Consider the following 16,748-nt stretch of genomic DNA (forward strand, 5'->3'; position numbering starts at 1 on the left):
GCGTATTGATTTCATGATTTGGAAATGATTCGAAGGTGAAAAAAAAAAAAAAAAAAAAAAAAATGCAGAAATGAGGAAGTTGAGAAAATTGTTGTTGATGTAATCTCGTTCTATCATAGAGATAAGATTTTTGAATTGGTTGTTTGGAAACGATTTTTGTACTTATACATATACGTATTGAGGATATACTATAGTAATTATTTTCCTTTAAGTAACGAAAAGGAAATCAATCAATCTTTCATGCGTGGAAGATATTTTCGTATTAACTATTTTATTATGAATATAAATATATTTAAGTGTCTATAAGCAGAAACTTAAATGACTTCTCTAAACGGCATGAAAATGTTACAAATGCTAAGTATAGAAAAAGAATTCGTCGAACAAGAAGGTAAAAACAAAAGCAAATAATATTAAGTCATAAATTTTCTTCTCCTTACATAAAACAAATTGACTTTTCCTATAGCTTAAAGCCATTTCAACTAACATTATTATTAAGATTATATTTCTTTTACACTACACACGTTCTCTCTCATTCTTCCTAACGCTCGTTAACGCTATAATATACAAACCAAACCAAAAAAAAAAAAAAAAAAAAAAAAAAAAAAAAAAAAAAAAAAAAAAAAAAAAAAAGAAAAAAAAAGAATGAAAACAGACATCAACGAAAACAATAAAATAAGAAACTGTAGTATTTTTTTTCCACACACGAGTTAAGTGCAGGAAAATTACACGCAACATATTATTACATTATTATTTACATTATTTTTACTTTATTTTGAAACTTTAAAGGATTATTACATGTTACTGTAATACGTTTATAGTAGATTTTAATAAAAAAAAAAAAAATCACAAACGGATGGAAAAATCCCTATCTCCATAATGCAATAACCACGAGATTATTAAAAAACGAGAATAGAAAAAAAATCCTGTCCATAATAATTCGCAACAATCACGTATCCACGATACGACAATGTACCCGATAGCCGAGGAAAAAAGATCTCGCGCGACGGCTGATTGAAAAGCGCGCGAACGTTGGAGCAATGTCGATACAATACGAGAGATTGCCGTGGAAATATCTAAATATCTATCGAGTCAGGACGAGTCGGTGTTTTCACGCTGTCGATCGGAACGTCGTTCATTTACTAAACGGCCGCGTTTTAAATGAACGATATATCTCAACGAATGGCCGCCCCTTATCTGCACCGATTATGATTACAAATCGATAACGGGCCGTAAGAATGTGAGTAGATGCACGTAGTACGATTCGCTTTCCGGTAAATCGTGAGAACGGCGATCTCTCGGATACAACGAATACACAGCCATTTATCGGATACCTCTTTTGTATCTCTCCCTCCTCTCCCCCCTTTTTCCACGTCTCGTTACCCGATAATGATTTCTTACAGCTCGAAAAATCGTGGCCGGCTCGCCGGATCGAACGTAGTTTATGCAAATGTCTGGCACCGTTCCCACGGTGATCCACGAGCATCGCGGTAACAATTCGATATTATCTTATCGAGGATCTATCGAAACGTGGAGACGTTTAAAAATATTTCGCTGGAATTTAATCGCATACGTCGCAATGCGTCTCTTCCTCCCGACGCAAAAACAAGTTTTTTTTTTTTTTTTTTTTTTTTTTTTTTTTTTTTTTTTNGCTTTACCGACTTTTGTTGCGTGAATTTTTAAATATCTATTTTCATTTTAATTCGTTTGTGTAACGGTTTCGCACATTCGGCTGCTTTTTGTTATGTTAATAACCGTGACGTGCTACATTTGTTGTATATATTCCTCCTTTATTTGTTTTGTCGTTTATAAAGAAGAAGTGATCGTAAATCGATTGAAACTAAGCCTATTTGTGCGCTAATAAAATTATTATTATTTAACGCGTAACATAAAGTGGAATGAAATGAATGAATATATACAATATTTTTACTAATTATTAATAATTATAATTATCGTATACGTACAGATATCGTCACGAAAATGTACTTTCTATAAAATTCTCTTATTTATCAATGGTTAATGACCTGAGAGTTCGTTCTTTCGAAAGAATTTCTTCGCGCGTTAATCAGTCCAGAAAATATACAAAATACCAGCGCGGTTCTCTTTCGTAACGGGCCGACGCTATTTTTGCGTTTCCACAAAACGCGTACCGGTTTATGCGGTTCGCGTTACTCCGAAACGCATGATTTACATCGAGCGAGGAACGTGCCAACAGCTGATTCCCTGACACGCTTCTGTCTGAATCTATTAATGCGTAGGCATTGGCGAATGACGCGAATAAGGGGCGCGCCTCGTTCGATAAACCGTGCCCGACTACGTCGTTCCCTCTCTCTCTCTCTCTTTGATTTCTTTCTTTTTCTTCTTCTTTTTTTTTTTTTTTTTTTTCCCCTCCTCGGTAAAATCTCGAAAACTTTCTCATAACCACGGCCGGGAAGAAGTTTCGTACTTTTTATTGGTCACTTCTTCGAGTTCTCGCGGGAATTTAATTTCTCGTTTTTTTCTTTCGAAGCGGCGAGGATGGAATGCGATTGAGAAGAACCGAAATTAGAACGGTAGCTGTAATTATCGCGCTCTTCATTTTGATAGAATACGTCGTGTAAAATTTTTGTTATATACTCGATACGTGTACATTGTTACGGTATCTCGTATTTAAAATAAAATTTAAAAGATTGGTTAAATGAAATGGTTTTTTTGGTCAAAATTTGAATTTGATGGCCTATTGTGAATTTATGAATCATATCGAAGAAACAAAAATATGTTTGGAAACAAATAAATATTATTTAATAAAATTTATAATAAAAATATTACTCAGAATATTCGTGATTTTTTCTTATGTTTAAATATGGAAGAAATATAGTTACTAGAAGAAATATAAATTACTAGAAATATAAATTTATCGTATTATTAATATCTAATATATATCTAATATATAAATCTAATATATAATCTATTTAATATGTAAATCTAATATATAAATTGATTTGAAATTGTATAAATTGTATTCGAAGATTTTTTAATAAAAATGAAGAATTTGTTAAAACTAAGATCGATCTAAACTTATGCGTTTTCGTAGGACAAGTTTTCTTCGATTCCGCGACGGCTAGTACGAAATGCTATAATATAACTTTCTCGACATCGAATTTCTCAACTCGACAAATACTATTTCGCATAATACGTAACACTCTGTGTCACCGTAAAAAGGGCAATACATATGTGATACTACAGCTGTGCGAACAGTTTGTATCGTAACAGATTTTCCTGATTTATTCGGCCGCGTAGAAAGTGAATTCGCGGAGAGTGTACTCAAAGTTTTCGTATTCGTTTCCCAAATCGTTGCACCGCAACAACAATCGTGAGCGCGGTTTTCGAAACTGACGAACGTGATTTCTAAACGCATCGTTGCGATAGAACGTTATCTCGATCGACGTTAATATCGATTTTTTTCCTATATCACGTGATCAACAAGAAATAACTAGATAAAATTTCCTAAAGAAAATGATAAAATTTATATCATTACGAAGAAAATCCAGTCGTTTCAATTTTGTCGGGGAAACGATATTTTCTTTGGCCTTACTTTGTATAGACTGTGCTGCCAGCGATTCCTACCGAAGATCTTCAATGTCACGTACGCGTCGATAACGTGAAAATCCGCGTGGGGACGCGAAACGCGCGTGCGGCAGGCATGAACGCGGCAACTTCGTGGAAAATTCGCGGAACTTCCCGGAAAGCAATGAGTCGTGACAATTTCAACGCGTAACGATCGTTAAACGACCGTAGGGTATGTGCGTGTATGTGCGTAGGGCGAGACGGATGGACGTAATAAAGAGGCGAGCAACGGAGAAACGAGACGACGGAAAGACGCGGTGGAAGAGAGAAGGTTAATGTTGCAGCGAGATGGACAAAGAGAGAAAAAGTGCGCGACAGAGGCGGCATGTGTGAGAGAGAAACGGATAGAGAGACGGTCGACTGTGCGAGAAGGAAAGTGCTACAGCACGCGACCTTCACGAAACGTCAAACGTCTATGCTGTTTAGCATGCAGGGCCGTACGATTGAAAGAGGTTTACCCTACGCTCTCGCCCTAAATTATCTTTTTTTTCCTCTCCCCCCCGCGGGAACTAAACTATCGTTGCTTACAAATTCAAGCTTCGCAATATTTTTTGAATCGTAACAAAAATCATATTTCCTCACGATATTAATTTCGTGTGGTAACGAAATGGCGAAGATTTCTGACAAACGAGAAATCATACGAGTTTTAGAAGGTAACAACAGATGTTGATCGACTTTATCATTAACGGACAACTGGTCTCGCGTGTCAGTTAAAATTGAACTGATCGTGGGCGAGCACGAGTCACAGGAATTTCGAGCTGTCAATAAACAGACGTTTCGCGAAGTGATTTCAAGATGCAGAGAAACGATGCGATAACATGATGACACGCGAGATCAATCGTTCGATTCTCGTGGTTCGAACGAGAATAATCTAGTTTATTCCCCGTGAAAATTCTTCCCTATTTGGCATTTAATTTTTCCAATTTTTATTATTTTTATTATTTTTTTTTTTTTTGATCGCTCACCCAAAAAGCAATGCTCACCAATCGCCCACTTGACTGGCATCGTCCTCCAAAAATCTCGGCTTACTCTTCCGACGCACGTGTGATATTTTCGTCCCGCCGTTGGCGGCTCACGGAACACGCACTCTTTGCCTCACGTTTCGCTTTAACACCAATCGAGACTCGTTTCGGACAAATCACGGTCGCCTCGCGTTCTTTTCCTCGTTCGATCCAGCATGTTGTTCGTGATTCATTTTTTATACATAACATTCTTGTTTGCAACGAACAATAGTAAACTCACTCGTCGCGTGCTTGATTGCGCTGCCAAGTATAGGTTAGGTAGCTCGGTAGGTTAGAAAGCTTATAACATACTGCCAGCATTTCGGAAGCTGTCACCGCTGATATTTCTCTGGCTGTCGGTGCAAAATACATCGTTGTTGCGTTGACGAAGTGTTTACGCTGTCTCACAATGCATATTGCCGACGCACTTCTCGATCTTTCACTCTCCGATCTTCGACACTTTGCTCGAATCGCGTCCCGGTCACGAAATTCCACGGGAATCTTCCTTTACGTCAATGCTGGTTTTAATCAGTGACACGATCGACCGACGTTGCTTTCACGAGTGCGTTTAACTTTTGTTTACTTTTCTCCATTCGAACACGCCATTCTGCCCCGATATACTTTTCCGATTGATTCGCGTCACGCTACATACGATCGGAATATGCATACTTTTACCAATCGACGAATAATCGACGATGAAATATCGATAGTATCGCACACTGTCGAAACGGTTACGTTATTCACTTTTCACTTGTCACGTGTCTTCATGTACCGATGCGCGGCGTAACGAATTTTCCCTGCCCAGCCTATCGCTCGTGCCAAAAACGTTTCGAATCGGTTTTCAGAGCGTTCAAAATGATTCACGCGTGTTAATTAGTGCGGACGATTTAATCGCGACCATATACATCATAAACACTTTAATTTGTACGATGACACAGACAAAGAACGCTCGTGCTCAAAAGAAGTGAAAAACTTGTCGAATCATAAGACACCGTTCGCGTACGAATTCTTAAAAAATGATTGCCAAAAGTTAAACAGCACAAGGTCGATCAACGTCGAATGTGGTAGTGATACGTTGCAAGAAACGATTCACGATACACTGATGTACGCGCCACGGTAACTGTCAACCGTGGGATTTCACGTGTCTCGGGCGCGTTGTTCCTACGACAGAGACGTTCTCATGGCAAATCCAATGATCTGGTCGAGGATGCAAAGTGCGTGTTCCGTGTCCTGCCGTGCTTTTGTTTATTTTTTTTTCGCGGATCAGACGATGAGACAGAAGAAAATCGTAGCTGACGCGGTGCTCTTTATCCCTCTCTTTTTCGTTTCTTTTCTTTCCGCTTTTTCTACGAATAACGCTTGTGACAGCAAGCAGCAGCGGCGACAACAACAACAACAGTAGCAGTAGCAGCCAGTGTCGTGAAATGTAACAGGAACGGGCACGAACGAGGAGAAAAAACTTCTTCACACCCCCGATAAAGTGTTTCGTCGTAAAAATTGAAAAAAAAAAAAAAAAAAAGAAACGAGAAACGTGTATCACAGATCGCTGCCGACAATTTGCACGCACTTGGAGCCACGAATTCGTATGGACACTCGCATAGAAATATTTACCTTGCTACATGTAAAATGAATAGAGAGCCTGCCTGAATCGAACGAAGGAAGGCTCAACCGGCCCACTGTGACGTCGCCGGCCTACTGTCAGCTCAGCGCTCGCTCGGCCCCGCGGTCAACTAACCTACCGTGTTCGCCGCGCAGACTTTACCGACAAAATAAATCGATTCGGCACCGCCCACGCGTATAATTTGTCCACGATAAATCCTAACTGATTGTATAACTATTTTACGTGTAAATTTCACATTGATATCATAATTTTATAAATATCTAATGTCGTTTCAGTCGCTCACTTGACTAGCGTAGTAGTCAGGTGTGAAACGCTCACGCGCACAGCCACACATACAGAGACGGCGCACGTTTCCCTCGCAGATCTCGCGATTCGTAGAGCCATAGGCGTCGTTGGACCAAAAAAACTCTGTTCACCGTGTTAAGAGTGGGAGGTGAGATCATGTAAGAATATCAAACGCATTGACGTCTTACGCAGCAAGGAAGGTAATTATTTCGGATGTACTTTGTCACACGGTTGGCCTCGAAATTAGAAATTTCGTACAGTGTGAACTGGTGTAGCTCGAATTTACGTGCGCGATAGACAGAGAGAGGTGGGAGAGAGGGAAAGAGAGTCAGAAAGAGAGAGAGATAGTGTGAGACAGAGAGATAGGAACAGCGCGTGTGCGTGTATACAAGAAGAAGAGAGATAGAGATTGAAAGATAAAGAGATGCATCGACGGAACAGATATTCGCATGCAATTCTGCCCCGATTTGTCACAGGTATTTTCCCCTTCTCCTTTCTTTTGTTACATCGCCTATGCAATGTCGACTCAAAGATGCTTTTCTAAAATTTATATGCAGATTTTGTTTTTCGTATTAAATTCGATAGTTTCGTGGATTATTAAACGCTATCAAAAAAACATTCTTTTTTTCCCCCTAACCTAATTCTCATTTCTTCAAATTCGTATCGAATAAAAATCTATTTTCTAACCTCTTTTAAAAATCCTTCTTATCATATTCATGAAAAAAAGAAATTTTTTTTTTTGTATACAGGTATCAAGAAAAGAATTGAATAAAGCGTAATACTACGGAGAATCATATCAGAATTCCAAAGGGGCCTCGAATGCGCGACACGTGCGACTTCGAATTAGAAAAAGTAAACACGCGTTCGGCCAGGTGGCGCGGAATGTCGTTGCTACATCGATGAGCAGTTTTACGCGCACAGGTACTTACTTACATATATTTTTCGTGCAATATAGTTGTTACGATATGTATAACTATATAGATTCTTAGGTAATACTAATTGCGTCCGACTGTCGACTACATCCGTAAAGCTCGCGGCAACCGCGTGCGTGTTCGAGAGGGCGCGCGCGCGCGCGCGTGTTTGCTAGCGAGCCAGCTCGCAAGATCACGCGTCTATATACGCACACGTGTACTTGCACACAGATGTACCGCTGCAGGGAATAATTTCATTGTAGCTACTTTAATGCGATCGTCGCCGATAAATTATTCCTAGGCTGATAGCTCGTGATCGCCGCTGTAAGAACCGGAATTTACTGCGAGTCGTGCCGACTCGGTTTAAACGCAAATCCATCGTGCAAATTGAATTGCCTCAATGTAAATAGTTTCTTCATCCGATGAAAGAAGGCCGAACGGTGGCACGTTAACACGCATAATACTCCTTTGACTATTTTTTTAATGATGTTTCTCGATCGATCACGATGCATTATTTTTTTCAACGCTTTTTTGCGTATTGCTAAATATAGGTTAGAATGTCAAAATAACCGTACTTGTGATATTTTTTATATTTTTTTCTTGAACAACTTGAATAACTTTTGAAGTGTTTAACAAATTGTATGTAGCCCGGGAACTAGTTATGCATAATTTTCCTTTTCAAATTTTTGTTGGGTTATATGTATACGTTATATGTATATGTATACGTATATATTTGCATGAACATAAATTATAGCTACGTACTGAAGTCCATTTGATATGCCAACGCGAGAGAATCCGTGTGAATGGAATTACTTTGTCGTGATTTCCGTAGAATCACGCGAGTTTTTCCTTTATCGATCATCGTCATTGTATGTCAAGACTTAGAATTCCGCGTTTGCGTAGACGCTACAACATAGATACAAAATATCGAATACTGATGCTCGAAATATAACTTGAAATTTTACCTATCTCGTGCAAAAGAATTTTAAATATAGTAAATAAAAGTAATTAAATTTTATATTCCTAAATTGCGATTTAAATCAACAGAATCGAATGTTATTTATAAATCTTTGTAAAATATCAATTTAATCTCGTTTCTGTCTCGTCGTGAGATCTTTGCAAATCTACAATCAAATCGTACATTAAACATCTCCACCTCCATAATTTCTCGCTGTTCCGCGGTTTTTCCTTGTCACGAGGAAAACGCAATCGTGCCACGTAGCCAACGTTAGTCCAGGAAAGCCACGCGCGTCTAGTACGACTGTAGGTAGCAGAATGAAACGACGGTGTTGCGATGCGGTGGTGGAGCACTCGGAGAAATTGCACCGAAAAAGAAAGAAGAAAAAAGAAAGAAAGAGAAAGAGAGAAAAGAAAAGAGAGATAGAAAGCGAGATAGAAAGAAGGGAGCGAGAACACGTCCAACCAGCTGCCTTGATACTTCATTATGGCTCCTGGTTTTTATGGTGACCCTCGTCGCACGGTGCTCACCGGGTATTTTCCCGCGTGATAAACGCGATTATTGTCTGCCGTTATTTGCAGATCGATCCGGTGTTACATGCGCGTCCACGTGCACGTTGTTTTTCATAGATCGTCCGCATCAGAGGGCAACGGCGGGAGAGGAGGGGCGAGATGGTTGGTTGAAATTGCGCGTCTACGCGTTCTTAGGTAACGCATTGCCCGTTGCGTGAACGGAACTGTTCGTCGTGTCTGTGTGTGGCTGCCTAGTCACACAAGCCGCCTCGCCGTGTGCCAACCCGTGGCAATTGCTACACTTCGTCTCGCGCACCTTTATTTTTGCTTTGCGTGAGCGCAGGTGCCTCGTCGAGCACGTGACGTCGCTCTTGTGTATCTGCATCCACGTAGTACGCTATTAGGTAACGCGTCGATAGTGCGTGAATTGGATTTGCCGTCGTAACGCCTGCCTGCCGCCTACAGTACGTTTCATTGTCCGCGCTGCTACTAGCAGCGGCGAGGCTGCACAAAAGTCGGTTTTCACACGGGCTCTCGACACAGCACCCGGCCGCCTGTGTATACCCACGATAGAAAAACGTTCCGCTCGCCCGGAAGGACGTTTCGCAGTTTGAATTTTCACGGTACGCCGTGGTGTTCGCGCGCTTCGCTCATCTCCGGAAATAGGCGAGTTCTCTCTTGCGGATTCCTGCCAATAACGCGCTACCTCTGCGCGAATTTCGATGGCTTTAATTTGTCTTTGTATCGATATTTGTCGTTGGATTTCTTTTTTTCTTTTTTATCGTGCTGTATAAATGTCGTTTTGATACGATATATCGTAAGTGGAAAATTTAATATTTGCGTTAGGGCAGTTTCAGGATTTTATATACTTTTTACGCCTATTTCGACGCCTATTTTATTCATATAATCGCTTTAAAATTTAATACTTTTTTTAATTTAAAATTTTCTTCATTTAAAATTTATCATTTTTTTTTTTAGTTTATCGTGTAGAAAATTTTAAGACAAAACAAATGTTAATCGTTGATTTTAAGGATACATTGTTTATAAATCTGTTTACAGTTTTTTTAATTAATGCTTTACTCATATTATACCGATAAAGTACAATTCTCTGCATATTTATATCGATACGTCGCAATATATTTTTCACGAACATCATTCACGATATAATATTAATAAGAACTATAGAGTTGCAAATTCGATGAAATTTTGTGAAATTTTGATTAATGAAATCTCAACACTACCTGATGATTGTGATCGTTAGAGCTTAGCGTCATGAAATAGTGCAGAAAGCGTTAATTGTAATCTCATGAAAGCATCCTTGGGTCAAAATGTACACATGTCTATTCCTGTTACTCATTAAAACAGGTATCTATTCACGTATCTGCCTACACGTGTCCGTTTTTTTTTTTTGCGAGAATTAAATAAACAACTTTCAAATACAGTAGGCACAATCATTTTACGGCTACGTGTACAAAAATGAGAAGTGGCGATTAATCTGAGACCTTAGATGACCTATTAAAAATGCTTATTTTGAGATTGTGTAATAAGCACCTCGTGACATTTGCATCGATCAGTTGTTGTCATTGTGCCTGATAAAACAGAGAAACTTTTCATCTAGCGATAACGCGATCAATTTTATTCTTTTTAAATTCACTAAATCTAAATTTTAACAAACAATGGAGGATATTTTATAAAATCAAATATTGAAATATTCACGAATTTCAACATATTTATTTAATACATTTATTAAACTAACCATTTAATCATCTGATTGCATCTCGTTTTAAAATAACACAAAGTATCATTTTATTTTCCTTTCTACTATCAATCAATATTGATAATTCATTTTTATGCTAGACCCGTTTATTGGACCATTCAATTAATATTCTATCGCAAGAACCAGACCGCCTTCTTCCTGTATCGTGTGATCTATGTCCGATAGCGACGATGTCTCACCACTTATTACCATAACTTCTTCGAGACTTTGTAAAAAAATTGAAATTCAATATTCCACTCGCTCGTACAATTTTATTTTATTTAAAATTTTTTATTTTAATAATCAATTATTATTATTATTACTTTCTCGAAATATCGTTCGAAACTAGATATTTTCCTTTTTTTTTTTTTTTTTTTTTTTTTCAAACTAGAAGAAACTGTCTTTCGTCGATCGAATTATATTAAGTTGGCCAAATTGTTTGTAACTGTCTGGCGACGATACTTCTCAATTAAAAATCCGCAGCCGAGGTGTCAAAACATTTTGCACGCCATTAATATAAAAGCGTGGCCGCGTTACACGCTCGCACACGCGCACGTGCCAACAAAGTTACTCTAATTAATGGTAGCACGTTCGGTATTGTATAATTCTGTTTACGGTGGTTGCTGGCCTCGTGCATACGTCATGCAGCATGCGCGTACCAATTTCTACGGCTGATTGTTAAGTTCCATTTATTGGAATGTAACACTCGAATGAATGCGCGACGGGTGAAAACGCTTTTTAATATGATGAATAATCTGTGTGCATTGCTGCACGCCGTTCGATAAACGCAATGTCATCAATCAGGGATACCAAACGGAATACTAATTTCCCAGACGATTTCAAAGATGCATGAACTGTTGAGGCAGTGAAGGGTTATGAGGTTAAATGAAACACTTTTTTTTCTTCTTCTTTTTTTTTTTTTTTTTTTTNTTTTTTTTTTTTTTTTTTTTTTCAAGTGACTCTTTGTAAACGACTTTAGATATATTATACTTGTAACACTTTTATAATTTTCTTCTGTTTACTTTAACGAATACGTATAATGTAGGTAATTTATGTTTATTTTAACGAATAATACTTTCTTTTTTTTTTTTATTAAAAAACATTTCGTGCGAAATTTTAAATAATGATGGTAAAACACGTCGACCTAATTTATTTAAGTTTTTAACAGATTTAATTTGTGACGGTTGTTTCGAAACTTTTTTTATCAGTTAGCATGTCGTTGAGTATATTATATATATATATATATATATTTTTTTTTTCTGTTTTTAGAATGAAATTATACAATTTAGTAATAAATCGAAGAAAAAAAAATTCGTAAATCATTTTTATGTAAATACATAAATACATTCGATACGATGAACAATATAAAATAAATTTGTGGACGTAAAATTATTGGCAATTATCAGTTACGGTTAAAAAATTATCGAAAAATCAAGCATCTGCGCACTTTCAATTCCGCACCCATTAAATCTTACAACTTGACTATCCCCAATAACACGGCTATCTGTCCCATTAAAATTAACAATGTAACAGAACAATGTGTGGTAACCATTTCCAATTGCCCCCATTGAATTCCAGAAGTTGAGTCCGATCGTTCTAATTGGGTTTGGCCTTTTCTTAGATAAACGATAGGCATGTCGAGCCTATATCTTTCTGCATTGTTCGAATCGATTAAAAAAGAATTCCACCACCTACGTAGCCTACGGTCACGTATAGCGCATATAGTGCGGTTTCAAGGCTATGTAAATTCTGAAATATCGACGTCCACAACACGGGAACGTTCGCCACCTCACGGTATCCCCGATGTGAGCGAAAAGACCGAAATTCTCCCCCTTTTTCCTCGACCCCGTGCCGCACGGGCAAAGCGTTGCTACTTTCGGAACGGAACGGAGATCGGGGGGGGGGCGGGGGAGGGAGATGGGAGGAGGGGGTTAGTTTCGAAGGGGACGTGTGTACCTGTCACGTCACAAAGCGTCGGGGTTCCAATCAAGCGTTAAGGGGAGACCACCGGGCGTCGTGGCATAGAATTTGCAACTATGCTAATAAGAGGCGAGCCGAACGGAGAGCTAATGGCTGCCGAGAGAAAAAGGACGAGCAAAAGTGCACACAATGAATTCGTGAGGTCGTGACGCGAGTGTAAGAGAGGGGAGGGGGGGGCGGAGAGGGAGAGGGACGGAGGACGAGAGACAAAGAGGGCCAGCCGAGGATGAAAGGGTGGAAGGGAGAGAGAGAGGATAGGGAGGACGGAGGGCGACCACGGATCAATCGTAGCCTTCCGTGTTCCCTGCCTCCCCTCGGTCGCTTTCCACCCCCTCGTCCCTGTTCCTGGCCCTTCCCCTTCGTTTGCCCCTTCACCTACCCAGTCGACTTGCACCCCTGCAACTCGCCTCCACCTAACCCCACTCCATCTCGCCCGCCTCTCACCCCGCCGATACACCCTTCTCTCGCTGCAACTCTCAACCCTCTATCGTCGTACTTGCACCGACGTACACGCGTCGTTACGCAGGCCCAGACCTGTCGACCAGACACACAGTCTCTCTCTCTCTCTTTCTCTCTCTCCCTTCCTCCTTCCCTCCCTCTCTCCCTTCCTCTCTCTTTCCCTCGCTTAATCTCCTCTCTCCCTTTCTCTTTCCTTCTCTCTCTCTCTCTCTCGCGTCCTTCTTCCATCTCTTTCTTCCTTCCTTTCTTCCCGACTCTCTTCCTGCCCACGGTTACTTCTTTACTTCCATTATTCCTCTTTCCCTCCCTTTTTCTTTTTTCCCTTCTCTATTTTTCAGGCCGGTCTTTAGACGAAACTCGTAGTCGTAGCTTCGTCCTCGTCTCTCCTCCCTCTCCCCGTCCTCCCTCCGTCCCCCTCGTCTCACCCTCTTGTCATTTCGCGGCTGTCCTCCTCCTCCTCCCACGGCCACCCTTTTCTTCCCACCCACGTTGGAGGGCTAAGCGCGCCGCGCAGAGTAGGTCAGTGGCGTGAATGATCATCAGTATTCGCGCGGGTGTGTGAGTGCGTCCGACTACGCAGCCGCTCCTCCCCTCCTACCATTTCACGCGCACCCTCGCGTGTCCGCGAAAACCCCTCAACAACGCTGTCCGCCCCGCTTACGAGATGATTTCTGATTTTACCTACGCTCCCCTCCTCCACCCTCTTTCCGCATTCACACGCGCGCGTATTTCCTTTATTATTGTGCGCCACCTGTTCTACCCTGTCCTGTATCCGATCTATCGTGATTTTTTCTCTTTCTTTTTTTTTCTTTTTTTTTTTTTTTTTTTTTTTTTTCTCTCTTTGCACCGAATGTCGATCGCAATTCGATTTTATTTTCGACTCTCGATTTTGGATCTTAGATAGACGGGCAGGGGAATGAAACGGAGGGGATAAATTTTATTTATAAAGATAAAAATTGGGGAATTTTGTTCTCGAAAAGTTGGAATAAAGGAATATCGAAAAAGTGGGGAGGGGATAATAGCGAATACGGACGACGATGAAACTATAAGTAGATTTTTGATACCGATTATACGTGGTCAGATCAGCTGATTGCATAAGCTGAACTGTATCTCGTTCGGCCTGTCATATCCGAGCGAAGGATGTGTGCGCAGAATTGCACCGTGAATTGGACGAGTTTCACGGTCTCGACCTTGGGGCGGTTTAACTAGTTTTCACAACTTCTTGCGCACACAACGTTCCGCGAGATTATTTTTACTTCCTGGTTAAGTATACACATACGCATACGCTTCTGCATACACGTACACCTGGCTGAGATCGTAAAATAAGCAGACCGCGATCCGACCACCTCTTTTTAATATAACTTTGTCTTTTTCTTCCGTTCATTCTTTTTCTTCTAGCGAATACACACGAATATTTTATTCTTCTCGCGAATAATTTTCAATAATTCGTATCGCTGTATATCCTACTTCGGAATTAATTTCTTTATTCAAATTATAATCTACACGGATTGGTATCCGTGAAAAGTGAATACATATAAATAGAGTTGATGAAACGAAATAGAATTTTTTTTTTTTTTTACAGAAAAATTAGAAAAGAAACACGAAAAGTGATCAAATTACTCTTACTATTTTATTTAAAGAGCATTTAAATATAAATCATCGATAATCTTTTCCTTTTCTTTTTCTTTTTCCATCTCTTCGCAAATATTAACGCAAAAAGAAATTAATATATTTGATTTCAAAAAAGTGACGTTTACTTAGAAAAAAAAAAAAAAAATCGAAACAATTAAAAATCGACTCATTGGTTAATCCAAACGCAAAAATTAGTATATAAAAATTAATATATTTGATTTCAAAAATGTGACGTTTACTTAGAAAAAAAAAAAAGAAATCGAAACAATTAAAAATCGACTCATTGGTTAATCCAAACGCAAAAATTAATATATAAAAATTAATATATTTGATTTCAAAAATGTGACTTACTTACTTAGAAAAAAAAAAAAAAAGAAATCGAAACAACTCAAGATCGACTCATTGGTTAATCCAAACGATTAATCACAGACACGAGCTTCCGTTTCACCGTTGACGTTTTCCAAACGCGTCAAAATGGTTAAATTTTCATGGGGCGATCGGCGACGCAACGCGGCGAGTTAAATCGTAATGTTTGAATGCGCGCGACCAGCTGTACCGCAACGTATTGTCGAATGCTGAAAGGCCAATTTGCCCGCGCTTTCGAGCCCCTGGTTGAAGTTTGCGCGCGTTTGTCTGTCAGCGGCGCATCTCGTGATTAAAAAAAAAAAAAAAAAAAAAAGANAAAAAAAAAAAAAAAAAAAAAAAGAGAGAGAAAAAGGAAAAAGAAGAAAAAAAGAGAGGGAAAAAAAATCGTAACGTTCGCTAATTGGAAAGGAACGCGAGACAAAAGGGAGGAAAAACCGTGGCAAAGGGGAAGGTTAGTTTCGGTCCCGCGATCACGAAGCGCGAGGATTCACGCGCAGGAAGTTGCATCGGGTCACGTCTCCTTCTCGAAAATGATCGTATCCGCCCGTGTGAAGGTAATGGTTACGGATTAGGACGCATAGGCGCGCTGGTTGATTTCTTTTACGCCTCGAGTTCTCAATCTCTGTCCGTTGAGTTCATTAGATACGGTAATCGGTCTGGTCGATTTCCTTTTTTTTTTTTCTTTTTTTTTTTCACTCGCCTGACCGTTGAAAGAAAAATCGCCGATCGGAGGAAATCGAGCGGGTAAGGTTAGACGCTTTTTTGCTCGAGATTTTTGAACCGTGTACAAGGAAGTGAGAAAGAATGTTTTTAGTTCAGAGAAATATGTTATGCTATTTTTCTTCAATGTCAATTAATGACTGACTATTCCGTTTCCTGATTTTAATTTTAGTAGAAAGTTAATAATTGGGTTAATCGTAATGTGTTAATTCTAATACGTTTTACAAATATTTTATGCAATTTACGTATAAAAATTAAACAGTGAGCATCGAAACATGGAAAAGTTTAAAATTCTAATTATAAAATTTTTAACGAATTTTTTTTTTTTTATATATAATTCTTATTTAATGAAAAACGTTGAAAAATTTTCCCTCTAAAAGATCAAAAGGAATATGACACAACTCATCGTTCCAATATATCAATATCTCGACGTAAAATATTTCCAAAGTAAAGTAAAGAAACGTTATTATCGCGATTGTTAAAAAATAACGTTAGAAAATATACAAGAAGTTCGTAAGAAAACGTGTCTCGAAGAGGCCAAAAGGAAGCATATTTTTTTTTTTCCCCCGGTGCCAGAAGCCCAATGGTGGTGGCTACATCGTCGAGTCGAGTTAGTTTATGGGGACCGGAGTCTACGTAGACATCTCACGATCTAACCTTACCCAACCTCCATCCCAGCCTTTCCTAGCTCTAGCCTAGCCTAGAGCTGTGTAGGAGAAGTGCACTCCACCACACTGCACGGACGTCTGCCTAGTATTGATCCTCGGCTCAGCTACTGGCTACCTTCACCCACTAATAATTCTTGTCAGTCTCTCACAGGCTCGACGATTCAGGCCCACCTTCGGATCCGTTTTTCCAAGACACGGGTGGAAAAAAATTTATGAAAGTCACCGATGGAAATGCTGCCTTTTACACCACCAAACGATCATTCCCCACCGTTTTTC

The 16,748-nt window shown here is 39.4% G+C and overlaps 1 protein-coding gene and 1 long non-coding RNA gene across 5 annotated transcripts in view; one reads left to right on the forward strand and one right to left on the reverse strand.

Annotated features, from left to right (window-relative positions):
• LOC122719890 (longitudinals lacking protein, isoforms H/M/V-like) overlaps nt 1-6,475 on the reverse strand; it is an 83,961-nt gene extending 77,486 nt beyond the window's left edge. For 2 of the 4 annotated variants that reach the window (XM_043946127.1, XM_043946131.1), the window contains exon 1: nt 6,216-6,475. The gene's annotated coding sequence lies outside the window, so the exon portion shown is untranslated. Of the gene's footprint in view, nt 1-4,568; nt 4,725-6,215 lie in introns of those variants that run through there. The other 2 variants (XM_043946129.1, XM_043946128.1) reach the window with 2 other exon arrangements.
• Nucleotides 6,476-6,572: 97 nt separating this feature from the next.
• The window catches only part of LOC122719929, a 99,536-nt gene continuing 89,360 nt past the window's right edge, over nt 6,573-16,748 (forward strand). Inside the window, exons 1-2 of the long non-coding RNA XR_006347702.1 lie at nt 6,573-6,986; nt 7,260-7,431. This is a non-coding gene — a long non-coding RNA (uncharacterized LOC122719929). The remainder of the gene's footprint in view (nt 6,987-7,259; nt 7,432-16,748) is intronic.

This window comes from Apis laboriosa, unplaced genomic scaffold, assembly GCF_014066325.1.
Source record: "Apis laboriosa isolate Shangri-la unplaced genomic scaffold, ASM1406632v1 scaffold9_cov152, whole genome shotgun sequence".
Lineage (NCBI taxonomy): Eukaryota > Metazoa > Arthropoda > Insecta > Hymenoptera > Apidae > Apis > Apis laboriosa.